The sequence below is a fragment of the Euprymna scolopes genome, chromosome 12 (genome assembly GCF_053919585.1).
Source record: "Euprymna scolopes isolate OS-2025 chromosome 12, ASM5391958v1, whole genome shotgun sequence".
Lineage (NCBI taxonomy): Eukaryota > Metazoa > Mollusca > Cephalopoda > Sepiida > Sepiolidae > Euprymna > Euprymna scolopes.
Genome location: NC_136493.1, coordinates 154,069,841 through 154,095,343, shown reverse-complemented (window position 1 = coordinate 154,095,343; position 25,503 = coordinate 154,069,841). Strand labels below are relative to the sequence as shown.

Here is a 25,503-nt window from a genome sequence, read left to right as displayed (position 1 = left end):
AAAGGGCATCCCCCACTAAGCCACGAAGGCTATTTTGTACTCTGTCAAGGCAGGATAGGCTGTTTTTTGCAGCTCCTGCCCAGATATGACAACAGTATTCCATCCTTGGACGTACTTGGCTTTTATATAAATAGAGAATTGCATCAGTAGTGAGATATCTTCTGGAGCGGTAGAAGGATCCCACCATCTTTCCAGCGACCTTGGCAACAGACTTGATGTACGTGTTCCATTTCAGATCAGGATTAAAGGTCAAACCCAGAAGCTTGTCAAAACACGGGGCCTCACCCAGACGAGAACCATCCATCACAATTGATGCCAGATGGGGATCAGAGCGTTGATGATGATGATAATATTATACATTAGGCACCGTCAAAACTGGGGGGGGGGGCAGGTCAGTACTTTTTGACGGACCGTCTTTTTAAAATTCTACCAAAAATCAGGTAATTATCCGATCAATACGAAATTTTCAGCGATTATTAAGAGAAGAATGAACTTTATAACAGTGTACTTATTTTTCATAAACGATATTTACATATATATTTTTTTTTTTGCTTAACCCCCCCCCCTGTTTTGAAGTTGGAACAAATATGCTTAAAATAATCATCTGAAACTGAACAAAACATATTGTGTTGTTGTAAGGGACAGAATTATAGATTTAAAAAAAAAAATTGTTTGCATACCTTATTTTGACGTCTGAATATCAGAACTTCGTGTGTTTAATTATCCCGCTTTTGAGTTTTGAAGTGTGAAATTCGGTGAATATGTTAAGTAAAATAATTAATTTAAGTTAAGCAAAACAAAAAAAAAATTTTTTTAATATTTATACGAAAAAAGCCATTTTAAAATCTTTGATAAATAAATTAACAATTTTTTTTAGCGAGCCGAATAATGCATGACCATTATTAAACAGGACATGCTTTGAAGAATCGATACAAAAAAAAATCGATAAATATTGTGCCCTTTGTGTTAAAAATAGCATCATTTTTTTCGATCCCGTTTGAAAACGTTTGCCGCCTTTCGACTACGGTAGACCAAACGCGCTGAAATAATTTTTTTTATTCTGCTTTAAATTGCCCCCACCCCCATTTTGGGGAGCCTGGCCCCCACACACATACACATTAAAAACCAAACAAATACAAATGGTCACCCATCTGGTACTGGCCAGCCTCAGCTTAATAATACATTGAAATTTTCGTCACTGAAAAATAAGTTTTTTTGGCCTGTTTGGTTTTCCATAGTTTGCTTCTTATCAAACGCAAACGTAAACAGTGTCGATCTAGACTCTAAATCGACGCGAAATAACTGGTTACCTATATGAATAAGTGGAATTATTTGAAATCCAGGTACTTATATTATAATATTTTTGCATATTCTCTTAGAAAATCATCCTAAATCTTAGTTAGACAATAAATAAATAAATTAATTATTTCAAAAACCTTTTTTTTTTTAATATTTATGGACGTTTTTTGTGCAAGACAAAAAAATGTCAATTGTTAACTTTTGGGGAAAATTTAACATTTAAAATTTAATTAAAAATAGTAGAAAAAGTTTTACATTATTCTGTTTTCTATATGATAAAATTCAGGGTTTTATCTTTCTGGAAAAAAAAAGTTACTCAGAAATAATGGATTTTAATAAATGTAATTTCGTTTTAAAAAACAACAACAACTTGATTTTGCGGCCATTTTTGTCGGTGCCTATTATACATATATATATATATATATATATATATATATATATATATATATATATATATATATTATTCTATTAATTATGAGAAGACAAGCACATGGTAATTTGATATGGTTTCTCGATATTCAAAATGGAGGTTTTTGATTCTGTATACGCACGCAAATGAAAGCAAATTCCTCATTAAAAACTGGTTATAGAATGAAATGAATAAGCGAAAAACGAAACGTAAAATTGCTCAAATGAAACAATGGTATTTATATGTTCATAAGAACTTTAAATGATTTGTGTTTTTCATCTTTGTTATTAAAGACAAAAAAAATGAAACTTTAAAACTTTAAAATAAAAGATTAATTTAAAGATTTAAAAGAATATGAATCTTTTTTTTTTAATCTAGAAATATGAGAGAAGATATCGTATGGAATATGAATTCATTAGAAACTGTTTATAAAATAAGTATGCAAGTACTGCATATAGGTAAATGTATTTTTTTTTTTTAGGTCGAATGAGTGTACATGAAAATATTGGTATTTTGTTGTATTTTGCATGTAATTAAATAATTCTAAAATATTTCAATATAAATATACTTTGGATAAATAAACAAAAAAATCTGTCGCATTCATATGTGTGTAGGGGTGTACTTTTAGGGAGCTCGACGTTGCTACACTTTGAATGTTCTACACTTCCAATATTGTGCTTAATGCTGTCGGGGTCCAGTGATCTTGCACGGTCTACGAAGACTCTATATCAGGAGTTAGTGGAGGGGCTGCTTCATATCCGCTCGGAGGGCGGCTAGGATCGTCGGTAGAGGAGGTCCGCTCAGTGCAGTTTGGCGCTATATCAGAATCATTTTAATAACTCTGAGTTTTTTCTGACTTGAGAATTGATCTGGGGTGCGCTGGATTTCAAAGGCATGTTCTACAGTGCTATAGTGAGCGACAATCCTCTCTGTGTGTGCTGTGAAGATGAAAATGAAACAACTAAGCACGCTACAATGTGGTCATTTTGTGAATCAGGAAGAGACGAATGGTGTTTCTCACGATCCTGATCGTAGCTAGACTAGTAGTGTTGAGCTCACGCTTGGAGATATAGAATGGGGATGAATCGCCTTCTCAGTGTGATTTGATTTTACATTTTAAACATCAGATTAAAGACAAAATCATATATTATAGAAGGATGTTGCGCTCTGCGTTATTTAAATATCATCCTTTGTTTATGTGTGTTGGTTCTCTGCTTAAAGTCTATTCAGAACCTATTCAAGTTAGCAAAGTCCCTTAGCTAACACGGTATGAATGAGTGCTGCCCCCTCATTTTTTTTTTTTTTTTTTTAGTTATAATAGAGATTCTCCGAGATCGTAATCTCCATATTTATTTTGTCCCTATCTCAAATTTCTAAAATGCTACGTAGATTGGAAGACGCACCCCTGTTTTTTCTTTTCATTTTCCAACAGTCCCCATCCACACTTCTTTGATTCATTTCGACTTTTGAAACAATCCGAAAAACAGTTAACAGCTCATACTTAGAATCCGCCACACTTAACATTTTATTTGGTTAGTTTTTATTTATTTTGGTGCTTTTGATAATCATTGCAAATGACTTTGTGTTATCGCAACAGCCGCTTACCACTGATTTTTCTCTGGCTATGACCATTCGTCTTCTCTGTAATTTGGATAGTCTTACTAAAATCCCAGTAATCTCCGCACTCTTCCAGTAAACGTCTGGTTAGTGCTCCCCCTTTTCGGTCTTTCCATCCTCATTGACCATTTATTATTATTGATATTAGTAGCATTATTATCAATAGTAGTAGTAGTAGTAGTAGTAGTAGTAGTAGTAGTATATTACTCACTAGGAGTTTCCACGCAAATCATTATCGGTGATTGTGCATTGATAATAACCAGTGGTATTCCCAGGAATCTTTTCTGATTTCCAGCACTTTTAACTTCACTCAACGTTGCATATCATTTTGCATTATTGCAACAATTGTTTACCATTGATTTCTAGCTGGCAACGATTGTTGGTCTTCTGCGAATTTGTGTAGCAATAAGACTTCCAAAAGTTCCAGTACTCACCACACCTTTTCACTGCAAAACTAGTTGGTGCTCTTCCTTCTCAGTGTTTTCCTCCCTTGTAACGATCCACAACCATCTTGTGTAATACTAACTGAGGCTGGTGCCACTGTGTGTTTCTGTGTGTTTGTGTGTGTGTGTGTGTATGCGCGCGTTTGTCCGTGTATCTGTGTGTGTGTGTGTGTGTGTGTGTGTGTGTGTGTGTGTGTGTGTGTGTGTGTGTGTGTCCGTGTGTATGTTTGGAGAAGTCAAACCATGGCTTTCAGAGAGTTTTAGTATGTTACTAACATGTCGCCCGGTGTTGCCATGTCGTATCATTTATATAGATGTCATATTTATTATTATAGATCCAATTCTCTATTGATTATTACATTGTACCCAATGTGTATTAGTAATTTCAAAATTTACAAAGACAAATTATGATTTGGGTGCCATCAGCTAGAATCGAAACCAAAATATTTAGCGCTCCAGCGTTATTCATTAGCACATGAGATAACAACAGATGGATGTAAAACCTTTTAAAATTAACCGATTTTAACGCATAAATGTATATTTGTGCATGCGTAGAAGAGCACTTTAAGTCGACTTCTGCTAATTTCCAATTTTTTCACTTTAGATCCCTAAGCAGCTATTTTTACCAACTAAATCCTAATCGAAACTGTTCCACATGACCGATCTTCTATATGTCAAGTTTCAAGTGTGTAGACCAAAAAATTGACAGAATAGTTTGGTAGAATCCGTTCCGCACACAGACAGACAAGGTCACTTAGTAGTGGTATTTTATGACAATAACTGTTACTACTTAGGAGTTTTAGGATGGTCACCTATGTTCATAAAATAAATATATTTAAGATCTAACTTACTTTGCAATATGTAGGATAGGTTCACTTTATTTAAATACTTTCTCAAAACACACACACACACGCATACATACGCACACACACACATTTTTTAAAAATTTCATTTACATTTTTTATTGAAAACAAATTCTAAGAAATAATACTACGCATCCACGCACACAACACACACACATATACAGACACATATACAGACACAAACACAGACACACGCACGTATTCATTCCAGTAAAAATCATAAAAACGTTCACACTAGATGTTTACTTGCCTTAATTCTTGTTAACCGGTTTATTGTGTCCTGTTGGGTTTCCATAACATTTTTCTTTTGTAAAAAGTATTTTTGTTATTTAAATTATTAATTTTGTTTGTTGTTTTTGTTTGTAAGTCCGTTGGTTAGTTTAACAGTTTCAAATCATCACAAAATGCACGCGACTAACGCTTTAATCTCATATCCATTGCTAAACTTTTTCCCCTACTTGTTCTTATTTTTTTTCTCCTGCACTGTTCCATATTCGTGAAAATTGCGCTATTTACGCCAATAATGGACGACAAGATTAAGGAGAGGGCGGATGTCGTCTGCTTGTGGCTGCGAAGAGGTGGTACCACGCAGTAAAGGTTGAGGTGTTTCTGTGTTCAAATCCGATTGGATAAAAACTGTTGGTGACGCCATTTTTCAAGTTACTTTACTATTTATAATGTTGAATTGAATCTAAGGCCACAAACTGCCCGCTTGCATGGTATTAGGCGCGATTCTCTCTTCTCTTCTTTTTTTTTCAAACGATTTGGAAACGGTTCCATTTTTATAGCGTGTTAATGTTTGTTAATATTTGTTGTTTATTTATTTGCTTTTATCTTTATTTTTTTATTTATTTTTATTTTTATTTTTTTTATAAAGAATTTTTATTATCTTTATTTATTGTTTGGAAATATTTTCGAGATTTTTGTGTCGTTACTGAATTTTTATGCTTTGACGCATAGGTAAAGAACTAGACATACACTAAATAAATAAAAAGAGCCACACACATACACACACACACACATATATATATATATATATATATATATATATATATATATATATATATATATATATATATATATAGTGGCTTCCTTCAGTCTTGACAGATTATCGATACCCACTGTAAGGGTGCCTGCGCGCGAAATTTTTGTCGTAAGCGATGCGCAATCTCCAACCACACCTCTCCTGAGTCCACATTGTTAAATACCAATGGCAAGTGGGGGTTCCGGGCGACTGGAAACAATGCCGAGATAAGCGGAGAGCGCATACAGAGCCTAGAATTCCCAAACAGTCATCTATCTGGTACTAGCCAGGCTCTAATTTACTTAAATTTGGTGATCTGGCGAGAACAGGTGTGTCAACGTGATTATGCTGTACACACACACACACACGCACATATATATAGTTTGAAGGTTTTTTAATCCTTAAACCTATATATATATATATATATATATATATATATATATATATATATATATATATATATAACTACTTCATTTACTCACATAAATTAAAAAGTATAAATTTATACACAAATGCATAAGCCTGAAGAATCCTAGAGTGGATGAAACGCGGAATATTCAGTGAAGCTTAATCGCCATATATAGTTTATAACTTACTATATATATATATATATATATATATATATATATATATATATATATATATATATATATATATATATACATATATATATATATATTGTTCTTTGTTTGAAAATTATTTTGCAAGTAAGTCAGTTAATCTGCAATCAGTTTGCTTTCACGAATTCACAATAGTTCTAATGTAATTTCAGGACTATCAGTTGATTACCATGAAACACTCTTTCGGGGATTTAAAAACAAAACAGTATATTAAAGCATGGCTCCCCATTAGTGTTGATCAAACACCACCTCCTTTAAATAAAAGAACAAAAAAGTTCCGGATATTGGATCTCGATTGTTTTTTTTTTTTTTTTTTTTTTGTTTTTTTTTTTTTTTTGGCCCCAGATTAATTAGTTATCAAAAAAATATATTCCTTACTAGTATTGTCCATCCTCGTTTCTAAAAAAGAAAATGTTTGTGATTTTAAAAAAAGACTGCTGTATTGAATGAATTGATTATACTATTTATCATTCCTTTCTTTGTTCTTAATATTTTATTTATTTACGTAATTATTTGCTTATAATATATTTATGTTTATTAGTTTTTAAAAAATATATAAAACTTACAAATTATATAAATATATACTCGATATATATCATTTAAACACTACCGTGTTTGAATATATGGTTTAGTCATTTAGAACTGTTTTAAAGCTTCACCGTTCACTCATTTTTCGACCAAATTTCAAGCAATTATTACATTTTATAGATCACTTTCTCAGCTATATTGTGAAAAAAAAATCAATTTTTGTTCAGTAAGTTATGATGAATTTTCTGGTGTTCAAAATCGTAAAAATATGTAAGGAGGTGAGCGACGCTTTTTATCACTAGTTTCCATAGCAACCACGTCGCTTCAGCGGCTACTGTTGCTACTAATTCGAAAAGACAAATAACAAGTGAGAATCAGAGCATGAAAGGGAGAAAATTGGAGGGATTTTATTGAAAGCAAACGAGTGCCCTACATTGTTATTACATATGTGTTTATGGGGGTAAAAATATAAGATTGAAATTAAAACAAGAACAAGTGAATTTATTGGAAGCCTGAAAAAATCATAGATTAAAATAGAAAAATGCGAGCATGAAAAGTTATATGGTTAAGCTTAAACATAGAAAAGAAAAGGACTAGATATTCTAGTAAAAAAAATATAATAAATTTATAACTTAAAATATATAATATATATATATATATATATATATATATATATATATATAATCAAAATTTACTTACATACTTACTTGCTTTATCCTGAATTTGCAGATACAGGCCATCCTCTCCCCTTAAAAATTTTTTATTTTTATTTTTATATTTTATTATTTATTTAATTATTTATTTTTTATTTATTTATTTATTATTTTTTTTCCATTTAGTGTCTTTTAACAACTCTTGCTGACATTTTCTTAAGTAATAACCTGTACATTTCAGTTGACTATTTTTTGCCCTATATTTTTTCGCGCCTTTAACCATCCTTTTTGTCTGGGTCATTTAGACATTTGCTTTTCTATCTTATATTTAATTCTATCACCATTGAATTTTTTCTTTTCCTCTTCTTCTTCCCTGATCTTTGTTATTATGTCTCGGCAGTCGTGTGAAAAGCATATCCTATTTTTCTTTTATCAATATTATTGGAATTTTCCCCTTTTCTTTTCTTTGTACATATTTGTGAATTATTCCATGGATTTCGGCCTTTTGGATTATTTTGGACCATCTTCCAATTACGTGATTTCCTTGGATTTCACTTGAGCAAATGGAAACTCAATTAACTTTCTTGAAGTTATATTTTTGAATTTTACCGTCATTGGATTATTTACCTTTCACCAGACTATCCATTCACGTGTAATCACCTTATTCTTCACCATATTCCCTCTGCTTCACTTTTTGTTATCAAGTAAGATCTTTGAATTATTTGCAGTTTCATCAAATACTTTTCCATGCAAAATCCGATCCCGCATTTTGCTAATTCCTACCCTCTGATGAGAAGGAAAGTATTTCTTCGAAACTCCGCGGATTAAGGACTATCCACATATCAAGTGTTTCCTTTTCAGATTAAATATGTTTTTTAACATGTTTTATTAACTGTTTGCTCTTATATATATATACATACATATATATATATATATATATATATATATATATATATATATATATAGTTTTTCATGGGACAATATCGTAGTAATCGTTAGTAGTGGAAAGTTGGTAAATTGGGTGTATTTTCAAAAGTTTCACTTATAATACCTTGACTTTATACATCATTAAACAGTGTTTTTCGCTCTATTTAATCGTTTAAATGACAATCGTTTTAAAACAAGTATGTCTTTTTTTGTCAGAACGTTGAATACAAGATGGAAAAAACAAATTCACACAATTTTCTTATTTCAATTCAAGTTAGGCCGAAAAGCTGCTGAAACTGCTCGCGATATCAACGAAGCGTTTGGTCCAGGAACTACTACTGAACGTACAGCACAATGGTGGTTTAAGAAATTTCGTGGCGGCGACGAGAGTCTTGAAGATGATGAGCGTAGTGGTCGGCCATCGGATGTTGACAACAGTTAATTAAGAGCCTTAGTCGAAACCAATCCACTCACAATTGTTCGAACTGTAACGTATACGACGATTTCCAACCATTTGAGAGAGATTGAAAGATGAAAAAACTTGATAAATGGGTGCCTCACGAATTAAATTGAACAACAATCAAATGAAACGCCGTTATGAAGTGTCATCTTCCCATCTTTTATACAACAAGAACGACCCGTTTTTCGACCAAGTTGTAACTTGCGATGAAAAGTGGGTTCTTTACGCCAACCAGCGATGCTCAGCTTAGTGGTTAGACGCTGACGGAGCTCCACGACAATTCCCGAAGTCAGAGTTCACCAAAAAAATGTCATGCTGACTATTTGGTAGCCTGCGACCCGTCTCACTCATTAATTTTTTGAATGCAGGCGAAACTATTACGGCGGAAAAGTACTGTCAACAAATGGATGAAATGCATCAGAAACTTCGACAACAACACCCAGCATTAGTCAACAGAAAAAGCCCATTTCTGCTCCACGACAATGCCTGACCGTACATTGCTAAACCGACTCTCCAGAAGTTGAACGAATTTGACTACGAAACTCTGCCTCGTCCGTCATACTCTCCAGATTTCTCACCTACCGACTACCACTTTTTCGAGCATCTCGACAACTTTATGTTTGAAAAATGCTTCAAAAACTTAACGATATCAAAAACACCACCATAACGCAAGATTTTTACGTTACTGGCATAAATACACTTGTTTTGCATTGGCAAATGTTTGTTGATTCTGATGGTGCTTATTTCGATCAATAAATTTTTCAATCTAAATTTAAAAGTTAAAAACCGCACGAATTTTTTTGTCAACATGATATGTAGATATTTATGTTATAAAATAAAATTTTACATATATTTTTTTATCCCGCATTTACTCCAACAGTGACATGAGTAGAGTTTTGTTGTAATATTTATGGCAAGTAAGTGTTATATAGATAGATACATGGAGAAAAAGGGAGAAGGAGAGAATTCTGATATATATATATATATATATATATATATATATATAATCTGAGGTTATCGTTTTCCAGAGGTTAAGTAAGCAATGTAGTTGAACGAGGTTAATACAATGCTCAATACCGAAGTAGAGCAAAGTATATTATTTATTTGTTTTTACATAAGTAGTAATATGTTGCTACACAACCATGAGCGTGTTTCGGTCAGCTAATTTCCAGTAACTAAAGACCTCTTCAGGCGATACCGCTTATACGAAAGCAAAGTTTGCATATATATATATATATATATATATATATATATATATATATAAATATATATATATATGCAAACTTTGCTTTCGTATAAGCGGTATATATATATATGACTTTGTTATATATATATATATATATATATATATATAGTCTTTGAAGTTTTTAACATTTGAAACCACACAAAAAATTATTTTTTATCATTCATCAAAAAAAAACATCTAGTCAGTAAGTCATTTAATCACCTGCAATCACTGCATCAACTCTCAAATTTACTATAATACCAATTTTTATATTTTTTAAGGGATCATCAGTTGTTTACCATGAAACACTGTTTCGGGGATTTAAAAACAAAACAGTGTATTACATCATGGCTCCCCAGCAGTGTTGATCAAACACCACCACCCTTAATCTTAGGAAGAAGACAAGTTACAAAAATGTTTTTTCCCCAATTTCCTATTCTTAATTGTAATTACTAACCTTTTCATAGTATAAAAATGAATTTCTTACCTGTGCGATTCATCAATTTCCACATTTAAAATGGATACATTTTTTAATTTTTTAATTTATCATTCTTGTATTTATAAGATTTGGATTAATCCATTTAACTACTTATCACCCCCACTATAGTTAGTAGTTTGTATATTTACATTCTTATTTATTTAAAATTAGATATATAAAGGTTAAAAATATTTTATTTTTACATATATACATTTTTTTTTTTTTTTTTTTTTTATTAACTATATAAATTTATTATATGTAATTATAAATACATTTATACATTGCTAATATAGTTTTGGATTTCCTTTATCAATATAATCTGGTTTATCTTAAACGATTCAAAAGCATCAGGATAACGAACAAATGCTTTGTTTAACTGTTTAAATATTTTATTTTTATCTCCACCTTGTTTTATCATCCTTATTACTAAGCTAGAAACTGGTGGTATAAAATCTGTTAATTTTAGAGTAACGCGAGCTATTCTCAAAAACTCTGACATAATGGTTCCATAAAACACAAAAACGGGGCAGGTGCTATCCTTATGGGGCATACGTACTATTTTAAAGGGGAAAGCGTTTCTTTTATCAAATATTTTATAAAGAAAAATTCCATCCTCAATTTTTATATCTAAATCCAGAAATGTAGCCTGTTGTCCTCTATGTTCACAATTTAATTTTAGTTCGTTTGGATATATAAGATGTTTATTTTTTTCGAATTCATCATTATCGTTTATGCATATAAGGTCATCTATAAATCTCCTACACCCATGAAAGTTATATGTTTTAGATATATCTGTTTTTAATAATGATGACATATATATATACTCGAGTCTATGTAAATACAAATTTGCCCAAAATGGTGCCGGATCCAATCCCATTGGGATACCTATCGTTTGGAGTAATATTTTATTTCCTATTTGAAAATAGCATTCTTTAATAAGATGGCTTACAAGCATTTTTAAAATACCTTTAGAAATACTAGTTTTGCTATTTTTATTTTTACACCAGAAAGCATTAGAGTTTGAAAAGTCTATATATTTACCTTTTCCACCTTGAAAAGCCAAATCTACAGTATCATTTAATTCTTTTATAAGTTTTTCGTGCGGAATTTTAGTATATAGCGTACTAAAATCATAAGTAGCTATAGATTTTGCTTTTATTCTGGAATTTATTTTATCTAATTTTTCTTTCACTGGTTTTGAATTATTTACTACCCAAAATAGATTTATATTACTATAGAATTTACTTTTCAGGTGAAAATTATTTATTTGATTTATAATTAATTTAAATATTTTAGATATAGCTTTACTTAGAGGTTTAGTGATGCACGTCTTTGAACCTACAATAAATCTAGCCCCAACTGGATTTTTATGCATTTTAGGTATCCAATACATACATGGAAGATTTTTGTGTTTATCTTCTAACTTTAATCCTACTTTTTCATTAATAATACTATTATTCAAAATAATACTATCTAAATTACTATTACTTACTTTATAAGTATCCGAATCGTTTCCTATAAGTCCTACTTCTATCAATAACCGTTGTATATAATATTTTTTACATATAAAGGCTATATTGTTTGCCGCTTTATCAATCGGAACTATTACGAACTTTTCTTGAAGTATTTTAAGTTCCTCCCGTATTTCTGAATTTTTTAAAAGAGGATTGGTTTTTCTAGGGCGTTTAAATTGTTTTATATGTTTAACCTTTTTATTTACGCATTCAATTATACTATTTTTCCATGCATCAAACGTAGACTGTGCTAATTTATATTTCTTTACCATAGACATAATAAAACCTTCTAGTGCTTTAGTAACTTCTTTAACGCATTTAGTGTAATTTAGGCATTTAGGTTCTCTATAATTTGGACCCTTACTAAGTAGTTTTCTTAATTTAGGATTATTTACTATATTTAAATCTCCTGTAATTACATGTTTTATCTCATTATTACAGAACGGAGAGGAATTACATTCACATTCTGGAATATTTATATTATTATCTTTTATATTTATATGTTCTACCGTTTTCTTATAATTAAAAATCTTATTGCGTATTGTTGGCCCTAGTTTATATGTAACTATTGGTTTTTGATCTTTTTTCTGGAACTCATTTGGTAGTAATTGAATATTTTTTTGTTTATTAAATATTTTAGGTAAATTTACATCATCAAAACCTTTATTTTCATACAAAACTACACAAACATTTTTAGGTTTCTTTTTTATATCGTTCCCTGGTGGCTTATATAATTTAGTGTCAATTATATCTAGAATATATTCATACCATTGAATGAAATAGTCCTTCTTATATATCATATCCGGTTGTAATAATATTTTAGATGCTATTTCCTTCAAAACTTTCTTTTTTGTTTGATTAAGCAATTTTCTTATATAATTGAACGACTCATAAATTTTATTAATAATTATATCTTTACTTTTACTAAAAAAATCCTCACATGAAATAACTGATTTTCTATTATTTCTATTAACATGAGTTCTATCTCTAATACCGTAGCGAGGCAAAGCTGGATATAATCTACCTATAATTTCAGAATCTTGTAGGTTATTTTTTTTAACTTTACTATTCAACCCATATGGGTAAATTACTCGCATTTTTTTAATTATATCGTCTTCCTTATCCTGACGCATCCTTAGGATATCGTTATCTACATTACCTAGACTATTATATCCATTACATTTAAATTTTTCAATTATTTGCACGGAAAAAGACGACTGACTACAGGTTTCTTTAAAATGTTTAACAACATGAATACATCCCTTAGTGCTAGTCCTATGCAAATTCATTCGTTTATTTAGAGGCATTACAGTTTCTCCTACGTATTGTAAATTACAGTTTTTACAGGACAACAGGTAGACCAAATTTTGGGACCTACATGACAAATCTTCTTTAGAATGATTTACAACATAGTAAATTTTATTAGTCACATTTGACTTATATTCTTTAGATGTTATGAGAATATTACAAGTTTTACATAAGGGTGCTCCACAAGGAGCAACCTTAAAATTATTTTCGGCCGAACAAGTCCCATTTGCCACTTCGAAAGAAGGAGTTCCTACTTCTATATTACTAATGACAACGGCTTGACCCTGTCGAGACATCTCCGACCTCCTTGGGTGGTAAGCCCTAGGGGAACTCACTAGTTCTGAGGACTGCCCAGACCTAGCTTGCAATCTAGTTTTAGTGACCATATTTAAAAAGTTATTTGATAATTATTTTTGTATTTTATCAGAAAAAAAACTTTAGTACCTTTGGTATATATATATGACTTTGTTATATATATATATATATATATGACTTTGTTATATATATATATATATATATATATATATATATATATATATATATAACTTTGTCATATATATATATATATGACTTTGTTATATATATATATATATATATATATATATATATAGAGAGAGAGAGAGAGAGAGAGAGGAACAGAGATATGTGTATGTGTATTATGACAAAAAACATTGTACCGGGAAGGCCATATTTCAAACTCTCGGTTTAACATTCACAGGAAACATGAATTGGAACAAATATATTGAGGACATTGCTAAGGCTGCTGCAAAGAATGTGCGTTCCTAATGTGCTAGAAAATTATTCACACCGAAGTATCTCTATAAAGCCACCATTAGCCCATGCATGGACTATTGTTGCCACATCTGGGCTGGTGCATCTACCACGAGTCTCTCACTCTTAGAGATTTTCGTTGGTCACACATGTTTGAGTCACAACTTATCAAGGACAAAAGCTGCTAGAGAAAAAGGGCTAATGGGGTGGATTGGTTGTCAGTTGAATGATAAAGAATATTATGAGAGGATTGAAAATGGTAAAATTTGATTTGCAGTGCGGACGATTTTTTGGCAGGTATTTGTCGACATTGCATTTGAAGACGACCATGTTGTGATCTACAGGGAAGCAATCTCGTGGCAATGTGTTCAACAAAGGGAAAGTTATTGAATAGAAACTCTGTCCATATAAATTTAGCCTGACTAAACACAGGGATGAAAAAAGAAAAGCTCTTTTCAGTTGTGATAGCAAAACGAGTTCTTGCTGTGAATGAACAGTCATACTTCTGGTAAAAAATTATTTCCATTGCATTTCCATTCCATTATTGCGCAGGTTGATTGGTGCATCTTATTTTAGAAATGTCCAAAAATCTCTCTAAAAAAATCGCTTTGTCTGAAGAGCAGGCTTTCAAGCTTGAGTTTGAAATAACAATTTCGTTGGTCTGTCAGCTTAAGTTTCAAATAACATTGTCTTGTCTCATAACGTTGGTCTGTCACGCTTTAGTTTAGAATAGCATTTAGGTTCGCCTGCCATACTTAAGTTTAAGTAATATTTACATTGGTCTGTCAAAATTATGCTTGAAATAAAATTTTCGTTAGTCTGTCACGCATAAGTGATAAATAATATTTTCTGTAGTCTGTCACGTTAATGTTTGTAATAAAATTTTCGTCACTAAACGCTTATATTGTACGGAAGCATTTTAATAATTTCTGTTTCTATTTAAAAATTGGAGCTTAAAAATTGTTTGCATATTTGAATTCTTGAGGGATTACCTCCGTAATTCTCCCAGATATAAACCTAAATTATCGGGTGCCAACAACAGGGTGAGCTGTACTTTAGTCGGACGAAATGTGTGTCTATCTATTCGCAGATCGATCGATAAACTTACTAGAAAAGCACAGCATTTATGATTTCCTCGTTTGTTTGAAAGAATATCGGATGTTGTGTGGATGGTTGGGTTTGGTGTAAAACTGTTCACATGGCCAATCCGGTAGATACTGGCGGCTTCGTGTCTACATGGCCCTAGTGAATCATTAAGATATGGAGACTGTTTTCTATTTCCGATACGCGTCTACCCGGCTAACAAACTGGCGTTGTTTTGGTGCGAATGGGGTGGAGGTAGGGGTATTACGTATCTGAGGATGGAGAGAGGGTAACCTATTGTCAGACTTTGGGGTCGGGTTATCAAAATCGTCTTTAGTGTAACAAGAATATATTAAAAAGAAAAGAAAACAATAAAAAATAAAACACAAAAAAGCAAATGATGAACTAAATCCAGAAATCGTATTATTTGGATTCTTCGGACTACTGTTCTCATCTTGAGTGTTATTTTCACAGCGTTTCGGTTGCTGTAATTTCCAACCTTCATCAAGTGTATCTTGTTGTATACGGGAATCTCTCCGTCGAACTTAGAAATCTGCATGGAATATCGAACGGAATCCTTTATTTAATCCACGGAGATAGTAAATACCCTATATATTAAGTTTCATGTCTGTAGACCAAACATTGAAAGAGGACTTTAGTAGGCAATTTTTTATAAACAAATATATATATATATATATATATATATATATATATATATATATATATATATATATAAATATTATAGAAAGAGGTTTGTGTTTACTATAACTTTTGTACGCAAATATTACGCAAGTATAAATCATGTAGAATATCTGTGTGGTATTCTTTGTTTATTCCCATCCCCGTAGACTAAATATATTGTTTGTCCAATGATATTACCGACACCCAAATTAGAATCAATCAAAAAGCAGCATACGTATTATCCTGTTTACTGTCGAAAATAAATTATATGGTACCTAATAAAGTACTCTTACATGTATTCCGTGATGAAAGTGAAATTGGTTTAGAGTTGATTCATTTAATGAGATCCGAGTTATGGTTTTTTCGTGTGTGTGTGTGTGTGTGTGTGTGTGTGCGCGCGCGCACGCGCGTGCGTGTGTGTGCGTGCGTGTGTGTGTGCGTGTGTGTGTTTAATTTTCTTATTTAATTTTGCTGCGAAAGATCATCCTACCAGATGCCAGACATTCATCTGCTAATTCAGTACCTCCAACCGAGAGATATTTCTTTTCTTTTCTTTTCTTTTTTTCAAAGGAGCCACCACTTATCAAGGCCTGGAGGCCACTCGAGGATAACGGTTAATGAGTGTACAGTAGTCAATGGAGCAATATCAGCAATCGTTAGTAGTGGAAATTTGGTAAATTGGATTACCTAAGGGGACAACTCATCAAGAATTTGTTTACGTTGGTCTTGAAGACGACCATATTGTAGTCAGCTGGAAAGCAGGGAAACGGAAGAGAGTTCCACAGGCGTGCAGTTCTAAGAAAGAAGCTTTGTTCATGTAATTAGGTTTAGGCACAGATAAAGAGTGGGGAAAATTATCGACAGTGGTTGCAGGGAGATGAGTGTTTCTTGTAAAAGTGTTGAGAGGAGGAACCATAAATGATATGGCAAGTGCTCGTCTGAGCTCCAATCTTTTAGAGCTTTTAAATATTCTAAACGCCCCTTTAAGTGCAATTGTTTACATTTCTCTTGGTTCAACGAGTATATTCGCCACGTGATTTTTTAAATTCTTTGTCATGATTTTGGTTGCGAATATATCATTATTACTGTTCCTAAGATTTCGTTCTTTATTTTTGTTGTTGTTGTTTTTGTTTTGTTTTTTTGTTTCTTCATGTCACACGTATGACCTAGATATTTCGTTATCTCTCATGTGTTTAAGCCAGCATTATTAGGGATACTCTGTGTGTGTGTGTGTGTGTGTGTGTGTGTGTGTGTGTGTGTGTGTGTGTGTGTGTGTGTGTGTGTGTGTGTGTGTGTGTGTGTGTGTGTAATGAATTAACAAGTCAATGTTAGAGTTGTGGCGTGACTATTATTATACAATTAAACGTCATCATTACACGAATCATTATCAGATTTGAATGCGATCCACGTTTAAGTACAAAAATTACAAATCAAATCAAATTCAACCAAAAAGCTTATTTCGCTTAATATTAACCATTATTAGCCACCATCTTTATAAAAAAAACAGCCCCCCCCACACACACATACACACACCGTACGCACACATGCAACATGGACAAGTAAGTACACAAACACATATTAACATACACACACGTATCTCATGGGTTGCAAACAACGATGCTTCTTGTGTAGATTACTGATTTTTAAACCAACGCATTTCAGGTGAAAACATTATTACATACTTATATGTTATGTCGAAATTGGTAAAAATTCTGAAAATTACAAAAAATGATCCAGTAGAAAAAAATTACAAGTAAAAAATAAAAATTATCAAGTTTTATCATATGTTTTAATGCGGAATAGTTGTGCGACCAATTCAGTATGATAAACTGACTTATCTCCCTTGACTTAAATTAGGGGTCCTAGATTTTTAAACACAAAATATCAGAACGTAATTGTGGGTGATGTTTTGTATTGGATTATTTTTCATAATTTTTGGATTTCATACTAATTTCGAAGTATGTAATAATGTTTTCACCTGAAATGTGTTGGTTTAAAACATCACTAATCTATACAAGTACCAAAGAATCCTTGTTAGCTTCAAGTATAAATCATTTTGAGGGGAGGGGGCAATGTGAATCCTTTCCGCCCACCCCATGGAGCTTTGACCTCTAAAGCCTAAACTGATTTTTCACACTCTTCAGGAATGCTGAGTATGTCACGTTTGCAGCATGAAATTAAACTCCGCTTGTTTAAAAAGTAAATAAAAAGTAAATAAAAAATAAATAAATAAATAAATAAATAAAAGTGTGTGTCGAATTTTTAACTGAAGATTGGTTGTTTACATCATTTGAATTATTCGGTGATTATTCAAATTGGAACTTATGGTGGCAATTAAAAGTACAGAAAATACAAAAAAAATCTTTTTGATGTACATACTCGTTACATAACGAAAATATCATATTCCAAAAATTGCGTAAATCGATCAAGTAGTTTTTAACAAAGAAAATCAAAATTTACGAGTGTTAGCGATTTTACTACAAAACTGTATCAAACATAAGGCTGATTTTTACCTCGACACATCAATTTGAGTTGCCTCTCCCTTTATTTATTTATTTATTTATTTATTTATTTCATCGGTTTTCACTATGCCCGACGACTCGCTTAGTCGTAAAATTTGATTTTCTTGAATGAAAAACTATTTGATCAAATTATGTGATTTTTGGAATATGACATGTTCGTTCCGTGTCTGGTACGTACACCATGCGGCTTTTCTGTATTTTGTTTACTTTTAATTACCGCCATAAGTACAATTTTGAATAAACACCATTCATTCAAACTGCTATTCTTACCGTGGTTAGGTTCTTATATTCATATTTGCTGTAACCTCCGACCTTTTTTTTTTTTTAATTTTTATTTATTTTTTGTTTGACGAATATACCGACCAAGATGAGGATAGTAGTCCGGGTGAAGCAGAAGAACAGGCGACTCAAAGTTCGTAGCAAATAGTGTCGGATTAAAAAATATTTTATTTGTCTAAAAACAATAAAGAAATCAATAAATATTTCATACAGCAATATATTCTTTGGCACTTCTGCATTACACGGACGGTACCATTTTTGTGTGCTTCACTAAACTGTCGCTGGGTGGCACTTCTCAGTCAAAGAATAGTGACAATAAATCGACCAAGTTCATTCATTTCATTCCATTCAAATTGTTTATCAATTTTAAAAATAAGACTATAATATATATATATACATACATATATACATGTGTGTGTGTGTGTGTGTGTGTGTGTGTGTGTGTGTGTGTGTGTGTGTGTGTGTGTGTGTGTGTGTGTGTGTGTGTGTGTGTGTGTGTGTGTGTGTGTGTGTGTGTGTGTGTGTGTGTGTGTGTGTGTGTGTGTGTGTGTGTGTGTGTGTGTGTGTGTGTGTGTGTGTGTGTGTGTGTGTGTGTGTGTGTGTGTGTGTGTGTGTGTGTGTGTGTGTGTGTGTGTGTGTGTGTGTGTGTGTGTGTGTGTGTGTGTGTGTGTGTGTGTGTGTGTGTGTGTGTGTGTGTGTGTGTGTGTGTGTGTGTGTGTGTGTGTGTGTGTGTGTGTGTGTGTGTGTGTGTGTGTGTGTGTGTGTGTGTGTGTGTGTGTGTGTGTGTGTGTGTGTGTGTGTGTGTGTGTGTGTGTGTGTGTGTGTGTGTGTGTGTGTGTGTGTGTGTGTGTAACTTTTTGACCCTTCAACAGGTGCCACAAAAAAAATTAAACTATATTTCGTTAGTGACAATTTTACGTTAATTTAAAAAAATGTTTCGGGAAAAAAATCCAATGTCGCTTTAATTCAAAAAATATTTCATTTAAATTATTAAATTGTTCGGAAAAAATCCAATTTTACTTTAATTCAAAAAATTTTTTATTAAAATTATATTTTCTTATGCAGACTTTTGGTGTGTTTCATTAAACTGTCGCCAAGTGACGCTTTTCGGTCAAAGAACAGGAGACGAAAAAAATCCAATGTTGCTTTAATTCGGAAAAATATTTTATTTAAATTATAAATTTGTTGTTGACCCTTCAAAGTTGCTTTAATTTGAAAAACGTTCGTTAAAATTATTTATTTGTTCGAAAAAAAGTATTTATTTAAAAAAAAAATCCAATGTTGCTTTAATTCTAAATTGTTTTATTAAAATTATATTTTCTTACGCAGACTTTTTAATAAACGTTTTTACAATTATATTTTGATACATTTTTATACAATAAATGTTTTGGTTTTCAAATATTTTGTGTAAAAAGAATTCTTGATTATTCATTTGACCAAGAAGAAATTGGAGTTATCGCCCCCTAATAATGGCGCCGTTCGCGTACTGCAGAAGTACTTTTTTTTATAAAACTAAAACTAAATTCAAAACAATGGAACAATAACATTTTATTTATTTTATGCACAAGAATAATTAAGTAAAAATTCGAATTTTTTATCTGATGCTGTTTAATGTTTAGTATAGACTTCGAGTCGCTTATTATTCTGCATCACAGTAGGCGAAATATAAACAATATAAATTTTTAAAAATGTGTCCTCCGTACGAAAAAACAAAACTAAACAAAAATCCGGTACTTGTACAGTTTAATCAAGACGTTAGAAAATGAAAATATTGACCAAAAAAAATTATATTGTACGTACTCGTTATGGACAAAAAATCATTTAATTTGATCAAGTACTTTTTTGTTGTTGTTTGTATTTTACAGCGGAAAATCAAACTTTAATTAGATCGATTGAGTCGCGGCCATCTTGTTTTTCATGGATGAGGACGGGGGCGTCAGGAGAACTAACTCCAAAAAATCACCGCTTAAAATTTGTCAAAATTTGACGAGATTGTTTTGAAACATGGGAGGAAAAAATACGTAGACAAATATTTTACAGAGTTTCTGTCTTTTTTTTTATATCCTTTTTTCATTTTGTCCTTTGTTAATCACTTTTTTCATTTTGTCCTTTGTTAATCACTTTTTTTCGTTTAAAGATACCTCTCTCCTCGTTCGCGAAATAGGCAAGATGGCGGCAATACGATCGATTTCATTAAAATTTGATTTTCCTCTCTAAAAAAAAAACTATTTGATAAAATTAATTGTTTTTTTTTGTATGAAAATTTAATTCCGAAACGAGTTCGTACAAAATAACTTTTTTCAATATTTTTATTTTTTAGTGTCTTCATTTTAAACTGTACAAGTACCAAAAATCCTTATGATGTTCGTACCTGTGACGGAAAGAAAATATCATACACCAAAAATCACGTAAATTAATCAACCAGCTTTATTTTTTAAATAAATCATTTTAAGAACTTTTTTTTTTTTGCAAGTATGAATTAATTTGGAGTTATCTTCCTTGTTACTTCAAACTGTTTTCAAGGTGTCGTTGCGAGATTGTCGCTCATAGCTTTGCCAAAAAATCTGATTTTCTTATTTAAAAATAAAAATATAATCCATTTACGTTATTTTTGGAATATGACATTTTCTTTCCGTCACCAGTACGTAAATCATACAGATTTTCCTTTAGGTTTGCTTTTTCATAGGCCCCCCCGCCGGGTCTGAAAAGGCACCGAAATGTCCATTATACTTTACAATAGCGGACTGATCAATCTAACCCCAAGGTTTCGATGACGAATTGCGTTCAGAATTATATGATGAGTCCAGAGTTCGACAAAAAAAAACTTTAAGATCAAAAAAAGTGCTCAGCCGAAGTAGCTCCAGTTCTCTCCAAACTCTACAACAAATGCCTTAATGAATCTTGCTTTCCGAGCTGTTGGAAAACTGCTTCTGTGGTACCAGTATTCAAGAATTCTGGCGAAAGAACTGACCCATTAAATTATCGCCCTATTAGCCTCCTCCCACTTTTTGCCAAAATATTTGAGACCTTAATTAACCATGCTCTAGTCCAGCACCTTACAGATGCTAAACTTCTGACCGACCATCAATATGGATTTAGACAAGCCCGTTCCACGGCAGACATCCTCACTGTAATCTCAGAACGCATATACCATTCACTGGACAAAGCGGGAGAGGGCAGAGCGGTAACTCTAGATATATCTAAGGCTTTTGACAGGGTATGGCATGAGGGTCTCCTCAGGAAGATTAGATCTTACGGTATCACTGGTAGAATACTTAACATAATTAAATCCTTCTTAGATAAGAGAAAAATCCAGGTTGTCCTCGACGGTCGTACATCTAAACAATATGATATGAATGCGGGAGTGCCCCAGGGATCTATCCTTGGACCTCTGCTGTTCCTGATATTCATAAATGACCTCCCCGACAAAATTGCCTCTGAGATGGGTATATATGCTGATGACACCACACTCTATAGCAGGCACGACAGGAAAACAAATGAACATATATCTAAAGTAATGGCAGAAACACTAGAGGATGGTAACGTTCAATGCCACCAAGACAAAACTGGTTTCATTCAATAATTACAAGAAACCTTCTCTACCACCTATAGCAACGGCCAACGACTCTTTATCTGAGAGTACGTCTCTCAAGCTCCTTGGCCTAACGTTCACAGGAAACATGAGTTGGAACAATTACATCGAGGGCATTGCCAGGGCCGCTGCAAGGAAGGTGGGCTCTCTCTACCGTGCTAGAAAACTTCTAACACCTGAAAGTATCCTGTACCTCTATAAGGCCACTATTCGCCCATGTATGGAGTATTGCTGTCATATTTGGGCTGGTGCATCGGCTACTAGTCTCTCGCTCCTCGACAGGGTTCAAAAGAGAGTCGCAAATCTGATAGGCCCTAAACTGACATCTAAACTTCAGCCTCTGTCCCATCGTCGAAACGTTGCATCCCTCTGCCTGTTCTACAAGTATTATAATGGTGAATGCTCTGAAGAACTGCAAGCACTTGTGCCCCCACGACGTGAACACCCTCGACAGACCCGACAAGCTGCAAAATCCCACCCCCACACTGTAGAGATCCCTAGATGTAAAAGATCTTTCTACTCCAGTAGTTTCTTCCCCAGAACTGCTAGACTTTGGAATTCCATTCCAGGTCACTGCTTCCCCAACTGTACTGACATGCATAAGTTCAAGTGCAACGTGAACCAACATCTTGCTGCCCTAATCCCTACATAGTACCCCAGTAGATGTTTCCCCTGATAGTAGCCCCCTACACCAAAGTGGCAATGTGCCTTGTTTGGGGTGAAAATGTAATAAAAAAAAAAAAAAAAAGATCGGTAAAAAAACAAAAAAAACAATCGGCACTCCCTTACAATTTTTTTTTTTTTTTTTGTCTTTTCTTCAACTTTTTCTGTGGATTATTATCGATTGAACACTAAGCTATCAGATTTTTAAAAATTGAAAAAAGAAATCAATATTTAAAGATTTGGAAGGGGGTTCAGTTTCACATACAACGTTCTAGTAAATCGATCCACAATTTTTAGAACCGATTTACGACCTCGTTTAGACGTTGGCTCCTTCAGCCCCCCCCCCTGCTGCTGCTGCTGCTGCTGCTGCTGCTGCTGCTGCTATTATTATTATTATTATTATTATTATTATTATTATTATTATTATTATTATTATTTATTTATTTATTTATTTATTTATTCATTCATTAATAAATATTATTTATTTATTTTTTGCGACTTTTCACGTTAAGAAAAGTTCGGTCTGTCGCCCCCCTCCCCCTCCGTCATTATTTTTATTAATTTACTAGCCTGGGTGTGCGGCGTTGTCCGGGTGTTTGGGGGGGGGGTGTTGAGCAAAAAAAAAATGGTAGTAGGCAGGTATGCTCGAACCCGTACCGCGAAGGAGGAAAAGAGTGTGGAAAAAAAAAAAAAAAAACGTGACGCCTTGCTGTTGCGCCCATCGCCACACCGCGAGTGACGTAGGTTTAGATTAAAGCTAGACAATTGAAAAGGGGGGATGACTTTCGAAAATATCGGCGAAAAAAAGCGGCCGTTTCCTGTAGAAAAGTGCCCAGGGTGAAGGAATTAATGTTTTTAGCCAATTTTTTGTCGATATTTGTCGTCTGAAGGGTTGAGCTTCAAAATGATACCGAGCACGTGAAAATACGTTGACTCTGTCGAAAGTTTTATGCAAACATACAAACATACATACATACATTTAAACAGACAGGTGAGATTTATCTATGATATAAATCTCACCTGTCTGTTTAAATGTATTTATGTATGTATGTATGTATGTATGTATGTATGTATGTATGTATGCCTCGCAAAAACTTTCGACAGAGGCGACGGATTTTCACAATATTGATATCATTTTGAAGATCGACACTTCGGACAACAAATATCGAAAAATTTTCCAAAAACATTAATTCTTTCACCCTCAACTTGTTACTTTTCTGCAGGAAGGGGTCGCTTTTTTAGTCGATATTTTCGAAAGTCATCGCTTCTTTTCGATTGTCTAGCCTTAATTTAAACCTATTTCGCTTCTTGTTTGGCGATGGGCGCAACAGCTAACGCGTCACGTTTTTTTTCTTTTTTTCCTTCGCGGTTCGGGTTCGAGCCTGCCTTTTTTTTTGCCCTCTACTTTCTTTTCCGCCTTCGGGTCACGGGTTCGAGCCTGCCTGCCTGCCTGCTTGCCTGCCTACTACAACATTTTTTTTTTTTTTTTTTGCTCAACACACACCTACAAACACCCGAGCAACGCCGAGCACCCAGGCTAGTATTGTAGAAGAAGAAGAGTACGACGTTTTTAATGTTTTTTGCATTTAACGACCCATGCAATTTTTTTTTATTAAATTGTTAGATGAAAGTACAAAATAGTTACAAAACACCCTCCTCTCTCCGTATGTTAAATAATAGGTTTCTAAAAAATAACGTTATTTTTTTCAGTCGTTAAATGCAAAACTCTTTTTTTTTAAGTAATTATTACATGTGAATTCGTGTAAACAATTCTCAAATGATAATAACCTGCAGAACTAGTTGAAAAAAACGAAAAGGAAAAAAATTTGTAAAGGGAATGCCGATTGGTCAAGAGCATCGCAAAAATAATTGAAAAAGTAATCTTCCATTCGCTTGACACAGAGGAAATTATTGAATTACAGGGGGGGGGCAATATGTCGACATGCATACTTCATTATGTACGAAACAGTAATGAAATTTGTGTGGATTAGTGGTTCCGGACACAAGACTCTAATCTCGGAGTGCTTAGTTCGAATTGCATCGGGATTACTGTATCATTTAGTGTTTGTGTAGAGTGGCGATCTTTTAAACCAACGCATTTCAGGTGAAAACATTATTACGTATTAATGTGCTATGTCGAAATTAGTATAAATTCCCAAGATTACGAAAAATGATCCAGTACATGTGCTAGATGTACTTTTAACAACAAAAAAAAAAATCGTCCACAGTTACATTCTGAATTTTTTTGTTTAAAAATGGCGGGCCCCTAATTTAAGTCAAGGGAGATAAGTCAGTTTATCATACTGAATTGGTCGCACAGCTCTTCCGCATTAAACATACGATAAAACTTGATAAATTCTTTTCTACTCCATCATTTTTTCGTATTTTTAAAATTTTAATTTCGACATGACACGTAATAATGTTTTGTAATAATTTTTTCATCTGAAATGCGTTAGTTTAAAACATTACTAATCTGTACAAGCACCTATTACTTTCACTGATACTGTTGGAAAAAATATGCATCCCCATATCTTCCCTCCAGCT

General features: G+C 32.9%; 1 protein-coding gene across 2 annotated transcripts in view; it reads right to left on the bottom strand.

Moving 5' to 3' along the window:
* Positions 1 to 25,503, bottom strand: part of LOC145291568 (aquaporin-11-like) — a 191,304-nt gene that overhangs the window by 165,315 nt on the left and 486 nt on the right. Inside the window, exon 1 of one of the 2 annotated variants that reach the window (XM_080137640.1) lies at positions 4,882 to 5,364. The exons of the other annotated variant lie outside the window; for it this stretch is intronic. The gene's annotated coding sequence lies outside the window, so the exon portion shown is untranslated. Of the gene's footprint in view, positions 1 to 4,881; positions 5,365 to 25,503 lie in introns of those variants that run through there. 2 annotated transcript variants of the gene reach the window in all.